General features: G+C 40.2%; 1 protein-coding gene across 4 annotated transcripts in view; it reads right to left on the bottom strand.

Annotated features, from left to right (window-relative positions):
• Nucleotides 1–12,084, bottom strand: part of RNF121 (ring finger protein 121) — a 91,133-nt gene that overhangs the window by 76,746 nt on the left and 2,303 nt on the right. The window lies entirely within an intron of this gene.

A 12,084-nucleotide genomic window follows, 5' to 3' on the forward strand; every position in this document is an offset into this window, starting at 1 on the left:
GAACCACCTACCATTCTAACATGTTCTTTCCTTTTATCACTCAGCGCTTTGGCTGGTGCCATCTTCTCTCCCTAGAATTCTTTCCTCACCTTCACTGTCTAGTTCATCTCTATTTGCTCTTGAAGATGCAGCTCAAATATCACCTCCTTCATTAGATATTTTCCACTGTTATTCATTCACACATTCATTCAACTGTGAGATGAACATATGCTAAGTTCCAGACTGGGGATACAATGATAAATAAATAACAGCTCTCACTCTCAAGATGCTTAGAGTCTATCAGATTGGGTAGAGTGATTCCCTTCCTCTTCTGCAGAAATTTGCAATTTATACATATCTCCAAGGTCACATTAGTTTTTAAATTGTTTCAGAGTCTGTTTCCATAACTTGACTCTAAGCATCTTGAGGTCAAGGATATTTTCTTTTTATTAAAGCTTTGTTGGGTGCCTGGGTGGCTCAGTGGGTTAAGCCTCTGCCTTCAGCTCAGGTCATGATCTCAGGGTCCTGGGATCAAGACCCACATCGGGCTCTCTGCTCAGCGAGGAGCCTGCTTCTCACCACCACCCCCCTGCCGCCACCTACCTCTCTCCCTACTTATGATCTCTCTCTCAGTCAAATAAATAAATAAAATCTTAAAAATAATAAAAAATGCTTTGTTGAGGTATAGTATCTATTTTGTGGAAAATTAAATGATTGTTCATATATTTACAGGGTGGTGCAACCATCTTACTTTAGATAATTTCCATCACTTTAGAAACAAACCTCATGCTCATCTATCAACTCCCCATTCACATTCCCAGACCTAATCAACCATAAATCTACTTTATATCTCCATATATTTGCCTTTTCTGGACCTTTTATATAAATGAAATCGTACAAAATTCAGTTTTTTGGACTGGCTTCTTTCAGACAACATGTTTTTTCAAGGAGCATCCATGTTCTAGCATATATCAGTACTTCACTCTTTTTTTTCTTGCCAAATAATATTCCACTGTGTAGATACAGGTTTTATTTATCCATTTACTGGTGGATAGACATTTGTGTTATTTCTACTTTGGGGCTATAATGAAATTATTGCTATAACATCTGTATATAAGCTCTTGTGTGGACACATGTTTTTATTTCTCAAGTATGCATCTTAGGAGTGGAATTACTGGGTCATCTGGTACCTCTATGGTTAATCTTTTAAGAAACCACCAAATTATTTCCCACAGCAGCTACATCATGTTGGATTTCCACTACCAGGGCATGAGGGTTCCAATTTCTCCACCTCCTTCGCAACACTTGTTATTATGTGCTTGTTATTATAATATCATGGTAGGTATGAAGTGAGTGGTATCTCATTGTGGTTTTTATTTGCATTTCTCTGATCGTTAATAATGTTTAACATCTTTTCATGCATTTAATGGCCATTTGTATATTTTCTTGGGAGAAGAGTCAATTCAGATCATTTGTCCAATTTCTATTGGGTTATTTATCTTTTATTGAGTTGTAAGAGTTCTTTATATATTCTGAATACAAATCCTCATCGGATATATGATTTGCAAATATTTTCTCCATTTAGCAATCTTTCTGGATATGGACTGTGTCTGAGAATCATCTGTATCTTATTCACCTTTATGTTTCAAAGAACTAGACTGGGGGTGCCAGGGTGGCTCAGTTGGTTGAGTGGTTGAGCATCTGACTCTTGATTTCGGCTCAGGTCCTGATCTCAGAGTCATGGGACTGAGCCTCACGTCAGGCTCTGCACTCTGTGAAGTCTGCTTGGGATTCTCTCTCTCTCCCTCTGCCCCACCCCTACTTGCACGTACACTGTCTCTCTCAAATAAATAAATAAAACCTTAAAAAACCAAACAAACAAAGAACTAGTCTATAATCTGGTACACTGTATATGTTCAGTGTTAGATGTATGTTACTTAATGTTAATAGCTTTGATGACAAGGAATGGGTCTTACTCATTCAGCATCCCCCTCATACTTGACACCTAGCACTACACACAAAGCACATGCTTTGGAAATACACAGAGACTGTGTAATTCTCCCCTGAGCAAACAGTGGAGATGATGTCAAATAAAATGGCCAAACAGAATTTTTCACATTTCCTCTTTCCCCTCTTAAAACTTCTACCTTGGTCCCTCCTGTTTCAATACCTGGTACTGTCAACAATGGTGCTGCCAATTAGTCAAGTTAAAGCAAAACAAATCCAAAAACCTGAAAGTCAAGCTCGATTATTTCCTTATACCTGATATCCAATCCACCAGCAAGTCCTGTAGGCTCCTGTTCAAAACATATTCTAAATTCATCCACTTTTCCTCATCATCTCTGCTATCACACCCCTAACACTATCATCTCTCACCTGAACTACTGCAAGTCTCCTAACTGCTCTCCTTGAATATCTGTCTACAATTCATTCTCCTCAAAGTATCCAGAAAGATCTTTTTTAAATGGAAACCAGCAGGGGAGCCTGCCCGTCTCAGCCGGTCAAGTGCCTTCAGCTCAGGTCAGTATCTCAGGGTCTTAAGATACAGCCCCGCCTCGGGTTCTCCTTGGGATTCTCTTCCTCTCTCTGCTCCTCCCCCATGCTTTCTCAGGTGCCCTAAATAAATCTTCAAAAAAAGATGCAAACCAGCTCACCTCACTCCCATCTTTCAAACTACTCAAAATCTTTTCATTGTATTCTCAGTAAAATTCAATGTGTTTAGCAGCATCTATGAGGCCTTACATATCTGACTATGCCATACCCTCACTGGTACTTTTTTCCCTTTGATTCAGACGATGATTCAGACACACTGGCTCTCACTTTGGTCCCAAAACATGCCTAACTCATTCCATGACTTGTACTTCTCCCTCCACTTGACACATGTCTGCTTCCAAATCTTCAAACTGCTAGGTCTTCCTCACTGAGGTGTTGGTTCAAATGTCACCTCATAGGCTTTCCATAACCTCTCCTAGTTGTTCTCTATTACATCACCCTACTTTTCTCAGAGGACCTGTCACCATTTGGAGTTACCTCTTTTTGTTATCTGCATGCCCCCATTAGAAAGTAAACTTCCCAAGAGCAAGAACCTTGGTTGTCTTGTTCATTGCAGAGTTACCAGGACCTAGAAAAATGCCTGTCATATTGAAGGCACAAGTATTTCAAGAAGGAAAGACTGAATGAACAATACAGATGACATATTTAATAAATGCTTGATGAATGTGTGAGTGAATGAATAAGGGAGGTGAATGGAAAGCACAAAAAAATAACTGGAAGCACTGCTATTTAGTATTTTTATAGCTGCTCACTTTTCTCCACCTTCACTGCCTTTACTTTTGCTCAGATCCTCATTATCTCCTAGCTACTTAAGTACCCCCAACTAATTTCTTCTTTCCCCAATCTGATCCCTCCAAAAATAACCTCTACATTTCCATCAGACTTGATCATTCTGAGACATAGATCTGAACATGCTACAAGCCCAAGCTTCTCAGCATGTTGTTATAAACGCTTCTCCAACCTTAACATTCACCGTTATTCCCCTACATTTAGCCTATACTTCAGTTATACAGAAATTCTTTCAGCTCCCAGAATATTCCATGTTGTTTAATGCCTGCAAATCTTTGCATATGTTTGCAATTTGCTGGACTGCTCTTTCCTACTCACAGACTCCATCTATTGAACTCAAATTTTATTAAGAACAAACTCAAGCATCTTCTCTATAAAGTCTTTAATGATTCCCCTAAGCAGAGTTAATCACTCCCTTCTTTGGGTCACCATGGTGTATAACACCACTTACACTATACCACAATTATTTGTTTCCATGTCTTGTCTTCCCCTATATGACTATCAGCCCCTGAGAGCAGGAACCAGGTCTTCATCTTTGTGTCCCCTGCACAGTATTTTGCATATATAAGCACTCAATAATTGATGACAGAAGGAATGAATAAACCCATCTTAACTCCTCAGTGGGCATTCAAAATCAACCTTATGTTGCCCCCAACCTGTGTTTCTAGATCTAGTACTTAGCCCTCACCTACCTGATGATCTCCAAATACACCCTTCTTTTTCACATTTACTTAAGGGCCTTTATTCCTGCTGTTCTCTTTCTAGTGATATTTAAACCATCCATTAAGGTCCAGCTCAGAGGGCTCCCTCTCCATGAAGTCTTCCCTAACCAAATCAATGAGAAGGGATTTACTTCCCCAATAGTACTTTGTTTTGTCTAATAAGGTAATTAGGACCTCAGATTTTATAATTATAGTCAATATCTTTCCAACTGGACTACATGTCCTAATTTCTAACAGAACTGTAAGCTCCTTAAAAGCCAGAAACATGATCTAGCATCTTTTCTCTCAACCCAAGTGCTTAACACAGTGCCTTGCCCAAAGCAAGCGGTTATCAACAAATGTTTTAGTAGTGAAGAATAATATATTTCAGGATCAGAGAGTCCATGCCTCCATTCTTCCACATATGTGATTTTACTTACCTTGGTATAAATTAGCCTCCTATTCATATGGTAAACTTTTACCCCTCCTTTAAGAATCAGCCCAATGTCATATCCTCTCTTAAGTTTTCTCCAACTCTCCCAAATACACTTACATGCTCCATCCATGTACCCGTGAAACCTTGTATATAACTACTCATTATACTATATTGTCATTCTTACTTGATGTGTTCCTCCCCAACTAGACCATGAACTCTTATGGAGCAGAGATAGTCTCATTATCCATTCATGAATTTCCAAGACCAAACAGAATATCTGGCATAATTTAAATGCTCAATAAAGATGTGGTGAACTTTGAAAATAGTGACTCCCTGTTATAGAGTACTCCAGCAATAGAGATCATGGAGTCCTACAGCCAAGTTCAAAGCCTACCTCCACTTACAACCTAGGCAATCTTGAATAAATTAAAATTACTTAGTTGGGTCTCTGTTTTTTTTTTTTCATCTAGAAAATGAGCATAATAATAGCATTAAAACAGAAAAGAACTAATGTCATGTAAAATGCTTACTATAGTGCCTGGTACACAGCATGCACTAAAAAGGTTAGCTATTGTTATCATTAGAGCAAAAGAAAAAACTGTTTCTGCAGGGTGTTAACTGACAGACTCAAGAAGAGATTAGGCTCAATCCTATGGACAATGGGGAGTAAAATATCCCTGGAGTCCTTTTTAAGTAACAGATACATTAAGTTATTGAGAACACCCTACTGGGGAAGGAGAAGAAAGGGAACACAAACCTTGGCAGGCTTATGCTTATGCTCTCCGTCTTGGGTTCCGTGTTGTCCCCACCACCACTTCGTCTTTCCCCACTGTTTTCTCCCTAGTTGCCCGGGGTCAAAAGCCTCATGGCCATAACTCAGCATTCCCTTGAGAAAGCTGCACTGTACAGAGAACTAATGAGTTTATGTTTACCTACAGATTTCCCTCTGAGGAGCCAAAAAAGAACAAGCGAATTCAAGAAGGGAAAACACAAAGAAATAAAGTGGAGATAAGGCAGGATGGCAGATGGATTATCTTGGGTTGGCTTTCATGGAGTACCTTTCAAGACAAACAGCCCCATGTAGGTTTGAGCCTACACATCCCAGAGGCATCCTCTGGCAGTGCCTGTGTTTGCATGTGCTTCCATGGGCCAACAAGGCAAAGAAGCAGGATCTAGGAAAAGGAATGAGTACTAAAAAGTTGAAGCTACAGAAATAAGAATTCTAGCCCAATTTGAAGAAAACTGCAACAGAGGTATTCAAAGAGGGAATAGACTGACCACGGGGGAAAAGCTCCCTATCATTAGAGGGGTTTAAATATAGACTGGGAGTGATCACTTGCTGGGGATGTTTGACTTGAGTGAAGGACTAGATTTAAGATTCAAGTGCAATAAACATTTGAATATCTACTCTATGCTAGCCACTATGAGAGACTAGGTGCTAGGAACACAGATGAAAAATGATATGGTTGTCCCCTCCAGGAATTCACTGCCTAATCAGGGAGATGAACAATATAAAATGGTAAAAGTTGACAGAAATCTATATAGGGTACTACTATGGGGCAGAGAGCAAATCCTTAAATTCTCTGCCAATGACTGACTGGTAAGGAGCAATACATTATTAATTACAAACGAAAATGCTTCATAAGCAGTTCAAAAGCAAATGCTATCAGGTGATACTGTGTTACTTCAAAAACAGACAGTTAAGCATGTCAGGTAACCTTTGCTATTGAGTCATTATTTCCCTCATCCTGAGCACAACTAATACCTATGAGAATTCATATTTATGATACCTTTTTTTTTTTTTTTTAAGTAGGCTCCAAGCCTAGTGTGAAGCCCAACATGGGGCTTGAACTCATTACCCTGAGATCAAGAGTCAGATGCTTAACTGACTGAAGCCACCCAGGCAACCCCATCATGTACGCAATAATTGTCTGCTATGTGCCAACCACTCGGTAAACAAAGAAAGACAATCGCTGCATTCAAGGAGTTAGAACATTTCTCTTCATCCTTTCCTCCTCTCTCTCCTATCTCCCTTTATTGACCAGATGACACCTTAAATTCCTTCTGGAAGTAGATGAGTTATTAAAATATAAGCTTAATCAAAAAGTGACTAGCAAAAAGCAAGAGTAAGCTGGGGATAGGAGTTGTAATGGGAAACACTGTCTGCAGACAGGGTATCTGCCAAAGTATGAGATTCTGACTACATTCTGAAGTCAGGCCTTTTTTGTCCACAACTTCCCTATCACCATTTTTTCCAAGATTTTTTATTTACTTATTTGACAGAGATGACAAGTAGGCAGAGAGGCAGGCAGAGAGGGAAGGGGGAAGCTGGCTCCCTGCTGAGCAGAGAGCCCGGTGTGGAGCTTGATCCCAGGACCCTGAGATCATGACCCGAGCCAAAGGTAGAGGCTTTAACCCACTGAGCCACCCAGGCGCCCCTACTGTCACAAATTATTAACAATAATTAGACATTCAGTCAGTCAGTCAGTCATTAGTATATACCTGATAGGAACTGTAGGGAACACAGGCAGAATAAAATACTAGGATCCAGGACTTGCAAAGCTGCAAGAGATCTCTAAAACATCCTCTAAGTCCAAACATGTCATTTCACAGATGGAGAAGTAAGGCACAGAGAGGTTGAAATCTTTCATGAATGCAATCTTCAAGCATTTATTGAATCATACTCTTTGCCAGGCACCAGTTATATGAGGATGGATAGGACTTTCAAGGAGAACCGAATTTCACGGGAGATAGACAAATGCATGACCCCAGTCAAATTACCTCTGTAAATGAAGTCACATACTTACACAGAAATGTCCAGTGTAGGACAATATAAAAGAACACAGTACTCACACTGCCCAGCGTGGTTAAGAGCAGAGGAGCTGGAGTCGTTTTGGATTTGAACCCCAGCTCTGTTACTTATCCAGTTGTATAACTTTGGGCAACTTACTTAAATTCTCTATACCTCAGTTTCTGCATCTGTAGAATGGAGATAACCATAACAGTACCTACTGTAAGGTTTTGGTATTAAGTTAGATAATGCATATAAAACACTCGGCACAGGACCTGGCACAGACTAAGTATTCTTATCTTATTTCAACTTCAGGACTTACCTGCTGAGCCCCGGTCTCAGAATCCTCCTCAACACAGCCTTCCAAGCATCTACTATCATTTGGCTGTCTCTGAGATAAAACAAATAGGCTATTCCTAGTCTAAAACCCAGGTGAATTGTTTATTACTGGTTTTTCCCCCACCACACTATGCTAGTTCTCATTTTATATGCCTTAAAATAACCCAAAGAAAAATGGTCAGATATCCCAGATTAAACATCAGTCATACACACCTCAATCCCTCAGTAAAACCTTGGCTTTGGCCAAATATCTCTAGAGAGGAAAACCCCTGGAAACAAGGAACATTTATCAAATGTCTATAGGGAAAGACCCACAGAAGGAAAAACAAAAACAAAAACAAAACAAAGCAGTGATTACTACTTTGAGGAAGCGAGGGATTTCTACAGCCTCCCTGTTAGGGGTTTACCAGTCAAGCTGGGAAGAGGAGATATGACATAACTGCCACTTCCTCCTTGATGTACCCACCACATCTATTGCCTAGCACAGCACCTGTGACATGTTTTGTACTTATTTATCAGTCTTTCTCTTCTTATGCTAATCCATGAACTCCATGAAGGCAATTATCACACCTTCTCCATCTTGGTATCCTTAAGCATAGCACTGTGCCTGGCACACAGAAGGTACTTCAAAAAAGGTTGATGAGTTTATAAATGAACACAGAGAAAACCATCAAAGGCAGGGAAAGAAGAAATCAGTGTAGATTAGATTAGTTCTGGAAGTCAGGACAGCCTTGGGCTAGAACCTTAAGTACAGGCAGATTTAGAAACACAACAGAGGGAAAGGACGGGCATTCTAGGCAGACACCTAGGCACCAAAACCGACCTGGCAGTAACCAGAAACATGGTGCACAGTATGTTAGGACCAGAAAGAGTTTTAAACATGACTTAGTCCAATAGTTCAATTCTCATAGGGATGTTGTAAACAGTCAATCAAAAACAAAAACACACGTACTACTAAGCAGAGGAACTGGCACATCACAAACTTTCACTAACTGGTAGCTATTATTACTATTACTCAGAAATAATAATTATCCAACACTGAGTAGGAGCCTGTTGTCTGCCACACGGCATGCTGAGGGAAGGAACTACAACAATGAGCAAGACAGGTTTGGACTCTGCTCTCTCTTATAGCTAAGAATCTGGTGGGGAAGATAGACAAAATAATCCTTGATAGGCATGGGATAGAGGAAGTACGGGAGGTGGGGGTGGAACTGAAGGAACAAAGAGTAGGGTCATCCAATCAGTGGACAGTAAAAGAGAGCTCCCTGATTATCAAATTGTGTCTTGAGACACCTTGAGGGGTTCTGAGTCCCCTCACAGACCCCAAGGCTTCAAAGTGAGATTTTGCTTGAATAAAAGGTATTGTGGTAAATAAAGGTTTAAACACCACAAATCTAGTTCAATCTCCTCTTCTGACAAGAACAAAATAGGGCCCAAATGAGGTAAATTACACATCTGAGGCAGCAATACTTCAAGTTAGTTATAGACTGGGATACTTGCTTTGAACTTGAGCCAGAAACTACTCACTGATCTGCATATCACATCATTCTGGCAGATGAACAAGCAATGGGAGTAGACGAATCCAGAATTCCTAGGTACTGGCCAGGCAGGCCGGCTGGCCCTGACTGGATGTTGACATGTTTTTTCTACCTTACATCCCAAGCCAGCTCTCGGTGCCAAAATGATGCCTCCAGTTCCTCTCTGAAGTTGGCCATCTACATGTTCCAGGAGGAATTCATGGCTCCAGGAGTGGGTCTGCTTCTGAGCCACCTATCTCATAACCATGATTTATCCCACTAATATCCCCCAGCACCATGTGGTTAGGCAAGTTGAGAGCAACAACTGAGTCTAACCAGTTATCACAGCCTATTTAATACCTAGCCTGAGCTGGCTAGACCCACTCTCATCTCCCTAAATACCACTAAGCTAATCACTCCTCCCATGGGGGTGAGAGTTGGGTGGGATGGGTCCTGCAGAGTCAAATTATTAGTAAATTAAAGAACCTGTGTAGAAAAACTAATATTCCTTTGGTTAAACCTTTACACCTCTCAGGAATGAAAGGCTACTTCATGTTTTGGAGATGAAACTTACAGACATAAAGAAAGGGGCAGTTTACTTGCTTAGATGAGTTTGCAGTTTAGGTCTTTTTTATTTTTTTTTAAGATTTTATTTATTTATTTATTAGAGAGAATGAGAGCGAGAGCACAAAAAGGGGGAGGGTCAGAGGGAGAAGCAGACTCCCCACCAAGCAGGGAGTCTGATGTGAGACTCGATCCCCAGCCTCCGGGATCATGACCTAAGCTGAAGGCAGTCGCCCACCCAACTGAGCCACCCAGGCGCCCTACAGTTTAGGTCTTTAAACTAAGGGGAAACAAATACTTTGGAATGTGGGAAAAAAATTGGGTTTAAATCTTAGCAATACCACATAGTAGTTGTTAGATCCTTAGCATTCTCAACTTTCTGATCTGATCTTACTGAACCTCAACTTTCTTGATCATAAGTAGGGAATACTAATAAAATTACTGTCACAACTGTGAGACTCAAAATACTCTTTGGAATCATGGTCACTTATGAAATATACTGTATCAATTTTTACATGAGATCCTAAGACCATACAGTTTTAATTACCGATCCCCAGAGCATAAAAAACAGAGAAATGGAACCAAGGTGCTCCTTACAGTACGGGATAAGCTCAGGATAGCACAGGCAGACCTGAGTTCGAATTTACACCTCCCAGCTCACATCTGTGGAATCCTACAAAAGTTACTCCAATCTCTTTAGCCTTACTCTCCTCCTGTATAAAATGCAATTAATACCACCTAACTCACAGGGCTGCTCTTAGTAATGAATGAGATAATGCAAGTAAAGGACTTTAAACACAGGCTGGTTAATGGTAAGGACTCAATAAACAGTAACCTTTTCCACCAGTAGATCATTTCCTAAACCCTCTTTTCCATACACTTCTGCAACACAAGAGAAGCACTTAGCACAGCCTAAATTACCTCAATTACTAGAGAAACATATAATGAAAAGATAAAAGAGGAAAGAAATGAACTGATGACTGCTATTCCAGATCACTTATCATACTAAAGATATGTGATATTGGAAAACACGGGTACAATATCCTGAAGAACAAAACCACAGCATGTGCAATCTTTCCAAAGAAGTGGCAAAGAGCACCAACTGCAGCTTAGTTAGGCTATCCATTACAGTTATCTGGGCCCCACAGGAGTCTCTCTACAAAACAGAAAGGGCTACAGGGAGACAACTCTGACGCCACATGCAAGTCACTACTTCTTTGTAAACCCAACCTTTATTTTTTCAGCTCAAAATCCATCTCTATCACAAAGATTTCACTGACTCAAGTGCTTGCCCCACTGAATTTTTCACACACTTCCATTATAACAATTATCTAGCACTACAGAGCTACTTACATATCTCTTCCTTACACTAAGTTGGTAAAGATTCTGTCTTACCTTTGAATTGCCAGTGTATAACACATAGTAAACCTCCATCCTTACAAATTATAAGAATAGCTTTCACCTTTTTCTTTACTAGCTAAGGCTGCTAAGAAACAGCTGGGTAGACTCTAGTATTACATAAACTAAAGTCTGCCAGACCAGACCCCTGTTTTTTTTTTTTTCTTTGTTTAGGGCGAGGGCGTTTGAAGGGTTAACTGGCTGTTCCTACTTCTCAGAGTTATCTCCTCAAACACACACACAAAAAAACAGAAACAGTCCATATAGAATTTCCAGACCACAGATTATATTCTTTCTCAGTAAAAAATAACAGAAGTTTCGGGGATGGATGCTAGTGGTTAAACATAAAGCTGACCTCCAGGCATGACACTCTAAGTCTATATAATACACTCATAATAAGCATATTATACAACTAGAAGCTCTTAAGTTCTTGAAACATAATGAAAGAAAAGGTAAGAAGCAAAAATCAAAAATGTCTTACATCAAAACTTGGAAGTTCTTTTCTTACATTTTCTTTTCTCCTTTGCTAATTCTTTAGCTCTTTACCTCAACGAACCCTGATATATGTAACTGAAATTGCCTCTCTCAAATAATAACTCATAACTAACAAACTATATGTAATAACTTCAATACTGTATTTCCTTTTTCCAGGGCGCTTTGAAATGTATCTCAATGAATCACAGCCAACTGTAATCAAAGAAACTTAAAGCTGTAAGGGGCCTCGGAGGTCATTTCCACAACCACCCCATGTCACCAAGTGGCATCTAAACACCTCTAATGGCTGGGAGCTATGGGTCTAAAATGGTTCTTAAAAATCTCCCCCCATTCTAACCACCTGTCGGGTACTCAGTCTCCTGCCACCTTAATGATACCAATCAGGTAAAGCAAATCCACCAAGTCATCCCACGACAGAGCAACAGTCTTGACTTCTCAAGTCCACTTCTACTCCCTTTCTGAGCCTCTCCCCCAGACTTCCCCAATCACCCACCCCAAAGCCTCTAAGATTCTGATCCCTCA

Source organism: Mustela erminea, chromosome 9 (assembly GCF_009829155.1).
Source record: "Mustela erminea isolate mMusErm1 chromosome 9, mMusErm1.Pri, whole genome shotgun sequence".
Lineage (NCBI taxonomy): Eukaryota > Metazoa > Chordata > Mammalia > Carnivora > Mustelidae > Mustela > Mustela erminea.